Source organism: Cervus canadensis, chromosome 8 (assembly GCF_019320065.1).
Source record: "Cervus canadensis isolate Bull #8, Minnesota chromosome 8, ASM1932006v1, whole genome shotgun sequence".
Lineage (NCBI taxonomy): Eukaryota > Metazoa > Chordata > Mammalia > Artiodactyla > Cervidae > Cervus > Cervus canadensis.
The window spans coordinates 81,043,265-81,056,757 of record NC_057393.1 but is presented as its reverse complement, the minus strand read 5'-3'; the positions used below and the strand labels follow the sequence as shown (position 1 = coordinate 81,056,757).

At 38.6% G+C, this 13,493-nt stretch overlaps 1 protein-coding gene across 1 annotated transcript in view; it reads left to right on the top strand.

Annotated features, from left to right (window-relative positions):
* Positions 1 to 5,892: 5,892 nt before the first annotated feature.
* The window catches only part of CHRM3 (cholinergic receptor muscarinic 3), a 205,573-nt gene continuing 197,972 nt past the window's right edge, over positions 5,893 to 13,493 (top strand). The window contains exon 1 of the mRNA XM_043476991.1: positions 5,893 to 5,966. The gene's annotated coding sequence lies outside the window, so the exon portion shown is untranslated. The remainder of the gene's footprint in view (positions 5,967 to 13,493) is intronic.

Below are 13,493 nucleotides of genomic sequence, written 5' to 3'. Positions count from 1 at the left end.
ATCTCAATCACCTCATCTATAAAGTGAGAAGGATGATACCTACTTTACTAGATGGTTGTAAGAATCAATTGGGATAATTTTCCAGATCATTTTGTTACCTGTCACAGAATTAAGTGTTAGGTTAAGCTGGGAATTTGATGGGCTCAATTTGGTGGGTTTTGGGTTAGAGGTGCTTGGTGTACTGGACCATCTAAATGAACAATTATACACTGGTAAATGCAACAAATGAAGTAGATGTGGGAGAGAAATGACTTTGTGAGCGATCAGAATTTTGTCAGTAGTTACAGCCATGGACTATTGAATAAGACTCAAATGAGTAAGGTATTAAATAATGAAGGTATTAAATAAATGAAGGAGAAGAAAGAACACTGGAGAAGAACTTGTTAAAAGTGGGTCCCTGAAAATAAAACCTAAGAAAACTTTGGCCAGATAGGTAAGGGACAATTTAGGAAATGGTGATATTCTAGAAGCTAAGGCAAGAGAGAATTATAAGGAGGGAGTGACCAGTAGTGTCAAATACTAAGTTAGTGAACTCTGACAAATATCCACTAGATTTACCAACTAGGAGGTTATTGATTGCCTTGAAAATATCAACTTCAGTGAAGAAATGATAAGAATTGAAGACATATTTAGGAGTGAATGATTGAGTATATTGCACATTTTTAAGTAGCTAGGACATAAAAGGAGAGGGCAGTATAACTAGAAGAGGAGATATGCTCAATGCAAGGATTTTTGTCAACGTTTGGTTTGTTTTGTTTTGAGCAGGCTTGTGTGCGGTGGTGCCCTGAGATACCAGCACCACTGGGAAGAGAAGGGAAACAGAAGCCCTGATTTATACCTTTTGCCATTGTCTTGGTTACCATAATCCACCATGACTGAAGTCAAGCTGTAAGGATAATATTACTAAATGCAGATAAAAGATACAGATACCTAGAATCAGGCATCAACTCCAGTGTACCACTGTGTAGAAACCAGTGGAATGAGAAAGCTTAAAGGTCTGTGTGCGAAATGAAATATATAATAAAATGTGTAAGGATGGTGAGAGCAGAAACAAGAACACAGGGGAAACTCAGCATACAGAGAAAATATATCACTTGTAATAATTTGGGAGGCAGAGGTTTGGGTTGGAATAAGTTAATACTGGAGGAGATGATGTTGAGTGAGTTCTCACTTCATGGGCTAAGCATAAGCCCATGTAAATTAGGCAAAGAGGGCTTTGCTGAGAGGAAGGACGTGGTGGTTGGTATATAATATTGGATTGGAAGGAATAAGTAATATTTGGAGGAAAAGTGAATGTGGTAGGAGAGTTGGACAGTGTTCAGGTACCAGTGATATTGATCCCAGGACTTCGTATCAGCACCATTCTGCAGCCGCATGGATATTCCCAGAATTTAGCACAGATATATAGCAGCATGGAGAAGGCAATGGCACCCCACTCCAGTACTCTTGCCTGGAAAATCCCATGGACGGAGGAGCCTGGTAGGCTACACTCTATGGGGTCGCTAAGAGTAGGCACGACTGAGCAACTTCACTCTCACTTTTCACTTTCATGCATTGGAGAAGGAAATGGCAACCCACTCCAGTGTTCTTGCCTGGAGAATCCCAGGGACGGGGGAGCCTGGTGGGCTGCCGTCTCTGGGGTCGCACAGAGTCGGACACGACTGAAGCGACTTAGCAGCAGCAGCAGCATATAGCAGCATAGAAATGAAAACCACTGCATTATTCCTGGGTTGAAATTTTGCAGGAGAATGTGAAGGATGGGCATAGCTTTGGGGGAGCGGTGAATATTAACAACAGCATGTTTAGAGAGAGAGGCTATGATGTCTAGGATGAAAAGAGAAAAGCGTAAAGCCGAAAAGATTTGTTCAACCCAAAGAAAATGGTACTTTTCAGAGAGTCAAAGTCTTAGTGAGGTTGTTGGACAGATGTAGAGGAACTATGAAATGGAGATAGCTGAAAAGATGGGGGGATGCTGGTGAGGGAATATCACAGAGAGAACAAGTAAAGAGGGAACAGAGTTTTGGTGACTATGCATGTGACTGAAGCCGAGTGGAGGTGAAGATCATTACACTGAGTAAGGGAGGGCATTGGGTGTTCATTCCAAAGGACATTATAGTCACTGAGGATCTCGGATTGAATATTAAGATCTTAAACCATGTGCCAAAGTCTCTGATGGATATAAGGAGGTCCCTGGGATTGCAGCCAGTTGCAAGAAAAAATGGGGAATAGTTAAAGAGTTTAGGCCTCAAAAGAGAACATGCTTCGTTGGACAATGAAGAAAGCTAGTCATTGGGTTCTGAGACAGTAAGATTTTTTAAAAAATTAAGATCCTGCACTTCAGTAAACATTAGTAGGCACAGCAGAAAGCCCAGGTGCAGCCCAGGTGGTTATCAGGGAAAGCAGCTCTCTTCTAAGATGAGAATGCACAAAAGGGTTTTGGATTGTTTGACCCGGTCTAGGCTTGTTAATTTACTTTGGTTTTCACTATTAACACACACATGTTTGAAAAATATGTTTCTGAAGATAGTTATAGGATGATCTTTTCAGGATAGTAATTGAAATGTCTTCAGTTCCAGAAAGACATAGGTATTCTTAATCACCTTCACTGTTTGTTGCATGGATAAATTTGTCATGACTGCATCTTTCAAAAAAGAAAAAGTTCAAGTGTAAGAACATAGATGAATTGAGGCTCTCAGGAAGTCTTATACCTGTTCTGGACCTATATGCTTGCTGAGGAGGGAGCTACTGGCCTTAAAAGCAACCAGTTGTATTGACTTTGTTATGCTGGTACCAGGAAAACACAGAACACTCTTTTGAATGATAGAAGCCTTGCTGGACATTTCAGTATCACAGAAGGGAGTTGGGGCCATTCCTTTGGCAGAAATAGAAGTATTTTTCTTACCAGACAATTCCATTACCGTTGTTGTTATTGTTCAGTTGCTAAGTCGTGTCCGACTCTGCAGTCTCATGGACTGCAGCAGATTAGGCTCACCTGTCCTCCTCCATCTCAGGCAGTTTGCTCAAAGTCATGTCCATTGAGTCAGTGATGCTATCTAACCATTTCATCCTCTGCCACCCCCTTCTCTTTTCCTCCAGTCTTTTCCAGCATCAGGGTCTTTTCCAATGAGTCAGCTCTTCTCATCAAGTGGCCAAAATATTGGAGCTTCAGCATCAGTCCTTCCAATGAATGTTCAGTGTTGATTTCCTTTAGGATTAACTGGTTTGATCTCCTTGTTATTCAAGGAACTCTCAAGAGTCTTCTCCAGCACCACAATTCGAAAGCATCAATTCTTTGGTGGCTCAACCTTCTTTATGGTCCAACTCACATCTATACATAACTACTGGAAAAACCACAGCTTTGACTATACGGATCTTTGTCGGCAAAGTGATATCTCTGCTTTGTAAAATGCTGTCTAGGTTTGTCATAGCTTTTCTTCCAAGGAGCAAATGCCTTTTAATTTCATGGCTGCAGTCACCATCTGCAGTGATTTTGGAGCCCAAGAAAATAAAGTCTCTCACTGTTTCCACTTTTTCCCCATATGTTTGCCATGAAGCGATGGGACTGGATGCCATGATTTTAGTTTGGTTAATGTTGAGTTTAAAGCAAGGTTATTCACCTTCCTCTTTTACCCTCACCAAGACACTCTTTAGTTCCTCTTCAATTTCTGCCTTTAGAGTGGTATCATCTGCATATCTGAGATTTTTTATATTTTTCTTGTTTCCAGTTTGTGATTCATGTAGCCTGGCATTTTGCATGAAGTACTCTGCATGTAAGTTAAATAAGCAAAGTGACAATATACAGCCTAGACTTGGATTACTGTGATATTGAATGGTTTGCCTTGGAAAGAAACTGAGATTATTCTCTTGTTTTTGAGGTTGCACCCAAGTACTGAATTTCAGACTCTTTTGTTGACTATGAAGATTACTCCATTTCTTCTAAGGGATTCTTGCCCATAGTAATAGATGTAATGGTCATCTGAATTAAAGTTGCCCATTTCCATCCATTTTAGTTCACTGATTCCTAAGATGTCGGTGTCCAGTCTTGCCATTTCCTGCTTGACCACGTCCAATTTACCTTGATTCACGGACCTAACATTCCAGGTTCCTATGCAATATTGTTCTTTTCAACATCACGCTTTACTTTCACCACCAGACACATCCAAAACTGAGCATCATTGATACTTTAGTCCAGCTGCTTCATTCTTTCTAATACCATTAGTAATTGCCCTCTGCTCTTTCCCAGTAGCATATTGGGCACCTGCTGGCTTGGAGGGCTCATCTTCTGGTGTCATATACCTTTTTGCCTTTTCATACTGTTCATGGGGTTCTCGCAGCAAGAATACTGGAATGGATTGTCATTTCCTTCTCCAGTGGACCACATTTTGTGAGAACTCTTCACTATGACCTACCCGTCTTGGGTAGCTGTGCAATGCATGGCTCATGGCTTCATTGAGTTACACAAGCACCTTCTTCATGACAAGGCTGTGATCCATGAAGGGGTTCATCACCACTGGAAAACCCTAATACAGAATTTAAGAAGGAACAGATGCACATATTTATCATAGTTTCATAGTTATGTTACTAAAGAGTAACATAAATGTGGTTGTTGATGGTTATCCATTGGTTAGGGCTTGAAGTGACATCTCTTCAGATGTGAGCAGTGACCTATGTGGTAATGTCCTTTGTGGCAGAAATATGAGATTGGGGATGCTTATACACTGTCTGCTTTCTCAAAGTATGGTTTACTCTTTTATGCTACCTGTCACTTCCGGCTTAAACATTGTCCAGCAAATTCACCAACACTGAACAAAGAACCAGCTCCCTAACTTGAGTTTTATCCTTCCTCCTCTAAAATTGACATCCCCTGAGGCAATGTCCTGAAACGACTTGTCCTGCTCTGGCTAACTGGTAGTAATTTGTTCTTGACTCCAGCAGTTTATCAGACAAGCTCATTTTATGCCATGCCTGAGTGACATAGCCACAATAGGACAGGGAAGTTGATTTTTCTACATTTATTTCTGCTTCATTAGAAGCATGATTTTGTGTACTGACAAGTAAATGGCATAGGTGTAGGGGAAAGAGTAGCAACCACCATATTATTTTGCCAGAATTCTTATGTTAGGGTAGCAAAAAATGCTGAGAAAGATAACTGCATGTTATAACGTTCTTTTCAAATAATGGCAAAGCTTTAATTAACTGATAATCAGACACACTCAGGATTGAAATGCAGCTTACAAAGTTGAAACATGGCAAGTGGTTCATTGAACACTGCACAGAAAGTAAATGAAGTGTATATGTTCCAATCACAATTGGAATTTTAAGTGAGTGGAATGGAATAAACTTGGTTTGGAATTTGAAATAAATTCAGCTTGGAATGTGTCTTAGAGACCAAGGTTTATACAAGAGCTACACAAACTTCTCAGCATGAAACATGACACAAGGTGAAATTTTCCTGGCATCTTAGAAGAGCCAGATATGGATTTCTGCAGGACTGGGGCACAGACAGTTGGTCCAGAACTATTTGTTTCTACTTGGGGAAGAAACGTGGAAGCTTATCTAATACCTTGGGGTGGGAGTAATATTCTACCTGGTGGATGGAATTGTGTATGCTTTCTCAGAAGGTGCTATTTTTAGCTCTGTATTGCCAATAAAATATTTTCATCTGGCTTTCATTTTTCTATCATTTGATGTCTACTCCAGTAGTTCTAAGTAACTTTATCTATCACATATAGTAAAAACTAGTTAAAAAAAGGAGAAGTGGCTGGAGAGAAAAAAAAAAGAATTAACTTCCAGTAATTCAAGAGAAACCACTAGCAGCAATTTACCTGTTTTGCTGCCAAAGTTGTTTTCTCAAATTTTAGATTCTCCTGAGCTCAGAACTCTTTGGGGGAATTGTAAAGGAGACCAGACTTTGTATGCAAAGCTGAAGAAGCAGTTGGTAACTAACAATACATCTTTTTTCGAAGGTAAGTTTAAGTCATGAGAAGACTTAATCTGCAGAGTAGAAAAATCTGCGTCTCTCTTAGGAGCTTAGAAATACCAGGTGAATTAAAGCTCCAGGGAAATGCAAGGTGCTAGACTTCAAAAGAGAGATCATCTGTAGATTAATACACTGGAAGAGGGGGATGACTCCAGAAAATGGAAAAAATAAAAAAGAGTGAGGGGCTGTAAATTAAAGGTTCATAGAGTTCGAGCGTTTCGGAAGTGAAATGATGAAGTCAGTGAGCTCCAGGAATGCTGGATAATCAGGTTTGATGGATTGCTTGTTCTGAGTTTGTTGCTGTTTGGAGGGATGAAATTAGTCCCTTGTACTACATGTTACATTTTTCCACTAAACCATATTTCCATTAGACTGTAGACTTATGATTATTTAGTCCTTGTTTGCCTTCAGGTAGAATCAAGATAATGCCCTAGAATTTAGCAAATGTTTATTTTCCTGATGATGACGGACCTTCCAGTATTACTGTTTTGGGGGCAGATGTACAACATTTACAGTTTCCACTGCTTGGAGATTTCTATATATTTATCCTTGGATTAGACTCAAAGTAAGCTGATTTTACCGAGCCACTGGGTAATTCTGACCATTTCATCTGGCGATTCTAGTCCTGTATTGTTGCAGCAGACCTTTAGACATAAGGAATTACTGGGTCACCAGCTCACAGAAATGTCTTTTGATTATGAGCGCACTTTCAGCATGTGTCCATTCAAGGTAAGGGAAAAACTATTTCATGATCTGTTTTAATGCCAGTTTTAGTTAAATGAAAGTGGGGACTTCAGACACGGCCCAGTTGTATCTTCGTAAATTTAGATAGTCATTCAGCAATTCTGTGTAAAACAAGAGTTCTTTGAAAAACAACACTTGGATGAAGCAACCGTGTCCTTCAAACCACATCCTTCCTGCTGCCTGTGGGAAAGAGGTGGTGTTTGTGTCAGGCTCTGAGCACATGCAAAATAGATCTGTGTGTATTTCCATAAATAAAAGGACATTGTGTGTGTGTTTGGCACCTGTGATGGCAAGAGCAGTTGATTGCTTCCGAAAGCTTTGTTCCAACTCCAGGATCAGCAAGATTTTTAAACACTGAACTAGGAACTGGGCACTAAAAATACATACACAGGAGACCTATGATAGCATTAAGTTTTGGAAGCAGAATGAAGACTTGCAAACTATGTTATAGGTTTGTCATTACTCTCATTATTATGGTTCAGGGGAAGGGATTTGACGAGCTGTGTATCCAACCTGCAGACTAAGAGCCATGTTGTAGTAGTGAAGTGAGTTACTACTTGTTGTTTCAGTGAAGGTGATCCAAAATATATAGAATACAAGTATCTATTTTGCTAAAACTAGAAACTTTGTCTATTTTTTTGTTTATATTCTTCCTATTGTGTTTCATAGAGCCATTGGCAATTAACAGTCTTGTCATTTATTCAGAGACAGAGGAATACCCAATCAAAAGATTTTTAATAGAATTGAATGTTATATTACAAATTAGGCTTGGATTATTAAAATGAAGCATTACTTCTCTAATGCTATGTGACTCCCATTTTCTCAGGGCAAAAATTGGGACTTTTTCATGTTGCAAGCAGTTACCAAGTAAACAGTGTGACGTTTTAAATGCACCTGATATATCAGATGCTTACTCCCAAGTCTTCAAGGGTTTTGTCTGTAGAGATATGGAAATTTAAGTGTATTTTTTTTCTTTTTTATATCTTTCTCTTATGTGATCTCTAGAGCTTTTACTATAAAGTTCAAGAATAGGCATGATTTAAAGAGAAAACAAAGTCTTATGAAATTCATGTTGGAAATCATGAATATTGTATTTGATCCTTAGATCAAAGTACCCATCTCCTTGTATATAATGAAAATAAAGACAGATACTTTCCCCTTAGGTTTATTTGAATGCACTTTTTTTCTTTGTCAATTAAATTTCCTTCTTGAAATATCTGTGACAGGGAATGATTTTGTTGAGAGGCAGTATGCATTTTTAAATTTTATTTTTGTTTTATTTGCATTCAACTGAAGTAGATTTGAGAAGAATATATATTTGTTTAAGGAAAGGTTTCCATCAATTATTATAATATGGGAATTATGTGTTGTGATATTTTAAATAATCATAACTGTACGGAGGTGATGGACAGAGGAACCTGGCCTCTGAAGCCTGGCAGGCTACACTCCAAAGGGTCACAGAGTCAGACACAACTGAATCAGCTGATCAGGCACGCACACACAGCCCAGTAAAAGGTCTTTTGAAGAAGTGGGAACATGTCAAAAGCCCAAACTCTGTGCTGTGTAAGCACGTCTATTTCTCAGAAAATCCAGTGTGTTTCAGTTCTTAGAACAGACGCTGTGAAAGAGTCCCTGTCTAATTCAGTGAGTGAAATTCTCTTCAAAGAGAATGCAGAATACAAAAGATGAGGTTAGTGACAGGGAAGAAAGGAATGTTCTTCTCCAGCTCACCTTACAATAGGACCACCTTTCCCCCAGTTCTTATCTCTCTCCTTAGATCATAATCCTGGAGTTTTCAGGATCAAGTGGGAAGAAAAACATTGAAATGATAGGCCTAGCATTAAACCTTACGGTTGGCATTTTACTGAGAAATCATTAATTTTCTCAGGACTTCTCTTTTGTTATTTATTTGCAATTTTATTTTTTGACTGTGCTGGACCTTCATTGCTGCAAGGGCTTTTTTCAAGTTGCAGCAAGTGGGGGCTACTGTCTAGCTGTGATTGCAGGCTTCTTACTGCGGTGGCTTTTCTTGTTGCAGAGCACAGGTTCCAGGGTGTGTGGGCTTCAGTAGTTGCTGCTCCTGGGCTCCAGAGCACAGGCTCAGTAGTTGTGAGGCATAGGCTTAGTTGCTCCACGGCATGTCATCCCCCAGGTCAAGAATTGAACCTTATTTCTTATGTTGACTTGTGGACTGAGCCATAGAGAGGCCCGGGGGTTGGTTTGTTTTGTTTTGAGGCCACACCACACAGCATGTGGGATCTTAGCAGAGATTCCCGTACAGAGATCTCTGGTACAGAGTTCCTCTACCAGAGATTGAACCTGTGCCCCCTGCATTGGGAGCACCAAGTCTTAAGCACTGGACTGCCAGGGAAGTCCCATTTTCAGGGCTTCTGAAACACAATAATGTGTCATCCATGAACAACATAAATGCATTTCATTAACAGGTAGTACAAAGTTTCAAACTAAGAGTAAGTCAAAATGGGAGATTATATTTTAATGATGGACAGAAAAAGTACCTTCGTAGCAGATTAAAAAGAATGAAAAAAAATCTTTACATATTCCAGTTCAAATAAAGAACATTTCAGTGAAATGGTTCCTACACCAATAATTTATCATGGGGTAATCAATACATATTCTCTTGGTACAGTATGCAGAATACAAAAGCAGTGTTATATAATCTGGTAGGAGATTGTTTGCACTCATTTGTTTTATATGCACCTATAAACTAATTGGAGAAAAATACAAACAAGACCAAAAAATATAAAAATGTAGCATGAAAAAGTAATTGTTGCAGAAGGTGAGGAAAGGCAAAGGAGTTGATGTGGGAAATTTCCAGGACCTTGAAAATGAGTTAAATTTGTACCCTCAACAAAAGATAGGGAAGGGTATTCCAGACCATGAAATTCTAGAAGAAAATGAAAAATAATTATTTTCTTACTACACATTCAGCTTTTCGTTCAAGGTACAAGCATTTGGAAACAGTGCAACTTACTTGATCTTCTCCTGCATAAATCATTCAATTTCTCTAATGCTCTAGCCAAAGTCTGTGAGGCAGTTTAACCACTTGATTTTGCTGGCAGTTTATGAAGACGTAGTCACCTGGAAAATGCTAAAAAGATTGAACAAAATCAGTTGTCTTCCATGCCTGTGAAATGTGCCTTTGTTTCAGTCAATTTGACTTGATAGCTGAGAAAACCAAGAGAACCCACTGTATGTTTCTTAGCACCCATTGGCCATATGGGCCTAAACACTCACAGGTACCCAGTTAGTTGCATGAACAGATATTATTGCTATCTGCCCCTCCTCATTTAAGTATTATGTTTACCAACTTACAAAACTTTTTCTCTCATGGTTTAATAGTTAAAAGGATACAAATAAAATCTGAAGACGTAGATTCTTGTCTTGTAGTTATTCTTAGTTGTAACTTTGGTAAAATCAATTACCTTATTTTCATCTTAGTTTTCTTTCATTGAGTCACTATTTTTTTGGTTCAGTATTTATTTATTTATTTATTTGGCTGTATTTTGTCTTAGTTGCAGCAAACAGGATCTTTGATGTGTCATGTGGGACTTTTTGTTGAGACATGTGGACTTCTCTCTTGAGAAGGCATACAGACTCCGTAGTTGCAGTTTGCGGGTTTAGTTGGCCTGAGGCATGTGGTATCTTAGTTCTCCCACCAGGGACCAAACCTGCTTCTCCTGCGTTGCAAGGCAGATTCTTAACCATTGGACCACAAGGGAAGTTCCTCATTGAATTATTATTCATTAATCACACTGAGCAGTACAAATGCCTTGTCTGCAATGCAAATATATTGGAGTTAAGAACATTCAATATTTAAGATAACTAATGTATAAGTAATATATTTCATTTAGAGCTAAACCAACATATGCAAGAGTTGCATTTATGATGACCTTTCAAATGACTTATTTCTCAGTCTAGAAAAACTATGCATTTATTTAAGAACATTTATAAACACAATTGAGTTTTATTGAATCCTCTATTTCTTTTATGTGGGTTTCTTAAGTATATTTCAGGATAGATATAGAGCAGATATCACTCAAGAGGTTATAAAAAGTTAAAAGGAATAAAAATCAGATTAGGTTTGGTTGATCATCAGTATATTAATTTATTCTGATTAAGGCTTAACAATTCCTTATTTATATATATATATGTATATATATATATATATGGAGAGAGAGAGAGAGAGAGAGCGCGAAGGAGAGAGAACCTAGATGTGCACTTGGAGTCAATGGAAATGTATGAATTTACTCAATACCTTTGCTTTCTATCTCTTGTTTCCTCTGTAATGTGAAAAATATTGCTGAGTTGCAATGTCAGTGGTATCTAAATCTGCTTTCATGAGAAAGGAGCCATTACTTCAATATTTGTAGCCACATACAAAGCAACATCACTCAATTATTTACCAGAGATACCAAACACATGAAACAGTTCCCTTCAGTAAGCATAAAACAGGGTCTAAGTAAATTCTAGACACTTTATTATAAGGATAAAATGGTTTTCTAAAGTGTTATAGTTTTCACCTTTTTAAATGTTAATATCTTAAATGTTAATTTTTCTTTGAAAGATAAATAGTTTATATTGCCTTTGATAACAATGACATAAACAGAATTACATTTTTTACTTTTTTGTACTTGATATTTTCAACCTTATCTTTAAAGTGCACTCTGGATCATAAGAACTAGCAAGTTCAACAACTGCGCAAATGTTTATTAAGCTTCCCTATTGTTATTACTATAGTATATTGCTATGACTTACAATAATAGCTAACATATATTGAACAATTTGTGTGCACCATACCCAGTGTTTGGTACTTTATATGCTGTATCTCATTACACTAATTATGTGTAGGATGTCAAGTGAATACATATGATCTTTTCCTTTGGGAAAAATTGTATGAGATGATTCTAGAGCTAGATTGGAAATTATGTGGTCAATGTGACTGACCCAAGGCTACTGCAGCTCTTTTGGGGAACTGTTCTTACTACTGAGCCTCTGCTAATTCTGCAACTTAAATATGAGGCCACAGTATGTAGACCAGTAGCATTTTTCATCTTTACAGCCCCAGTTCCGTTGAGGGCCAAATTGTTGTTGTTCATCGCTCAGTTGTGTCCAACTCTTGGCAACCCCATGAACTACAACACACTAGGCTTCCCTGTCCTTCACTATCTCCCAGAGCTTGCTCAAACTCATGTCTGTTAAGTCAATGATGCCACCAACCATCTCATCCTCTGTCATCCACTTCTCCTCCTGCCCTCAGTCTTTCCCAGCATCAGGATCTTTTCCAATGAGTCAGCTCATCACATCAGGTGGCCAAAAATTGGAGTATGTGCTTCAGCATCAGTCCTTCTAATGAATATTCGGAGTTGATTTCCTTTAGGATTGACTCGTTTAATCTCCTTGCTGTCCAAGGAACCCTTGAGAGTTTTCTCCAGCACCACAATTCAAAAGCATCAATTCTTTGGTGCTCAGCCTTCTTTATGGTCCAAATCTCACATCTGCACATGACTACTGGAAAAGTTATGGCTTTGACTATGCAGACCTTTGTTGGCAAAGTGGTATCTCTGCTTTGCAATATGCTGTCTAGGTTTGTCATAGCTTTTCTTCCAAGGACCAAGCATCTTTTAACTTCATGGCTGCAGTAACCATTCACAGTAATTTTGGAGCCCAAGAAAAGAAAGTCTGTCACTATTTCCATTGTTTCCCCATCTATTTGCCATGAGGTGAAGGGACCAGATGCTGTGATCTTTGTTTATTGAATATTGAGTTTTAAGTTAGCCTTTTCAGTCTCCTCTTTCACCTTCATCAAGAAGCTCCTCTTTAGCTTCTTTAGCTTCACTTAACCTCTTTAGTTCCTCTTCACTTTCTACTGTTAGGGTGGTGTCATCTGCATATATGGGGTTATTGATAATATTTCTCCCAGAAATCTTGACTCCAGCTTGTGATTCATCCAGCTTGGCATTTCACATAATGTCCTTTGCATATAAGCAGAGTGACAATATACAACCTTCATGTATGCCTTTCCCAATTTTGAACCAGTTTGTTGCTCCACATCTGCTTCTTGACCTGCATATAGGTTTTGCAGGAGACAGGTCAGGTGGTCTGGTATTCCCATCTCTTGAAGAATTTTCCACAGTTTGTTGTGATCCACACAGTCAAAGGCTTTAGGATAGTCAATGAAGCAGAAGTAGGTATATTTTTGGAATTCCTTTGTTTTTTCTATGATCCAATGGATGTTGGCAATTTGATCTCTGGTTCCTCTGCCTTTTCTAAATCCAACTTGTACATCTGAAAGTTCTCAGTTCATGTACTGTTGAAGCCTAGCTTAAAGGATTTTGAACATTACCTTGCTCGCTTGTGAAATGAGTGCAATTGTGCAGTTTGAACATTCTTTGGCATTGCTCTTCTTTGAGATTGGGATAAAAGCTGACTTTATCCAGCCCTGTGGCCACTGCTGAGTCTTCCAAATTTGCTGGCATCTTGAGTATAGCACTCCCACAGCGTCATCTTTTAGAATTTGAAATAGCTCAGCTGGAATTTCATCACCTCCGCTAGCTTTCTTCATAGTAATGCTTCCTAAGGCCCACTTGACTTCACACTTCAGAATGTCTGGTTCTAGTTGAGTGATCACATCATCATGCTTATCTAGGTCATAAAGATCTTTTTTGTACAGTTCTTTTGTGTATTCTTGCCACCTTTTCTTCATATCTTCTGCAGAACTTGCCAAAAATCAGGGACTTTCACCACAAAA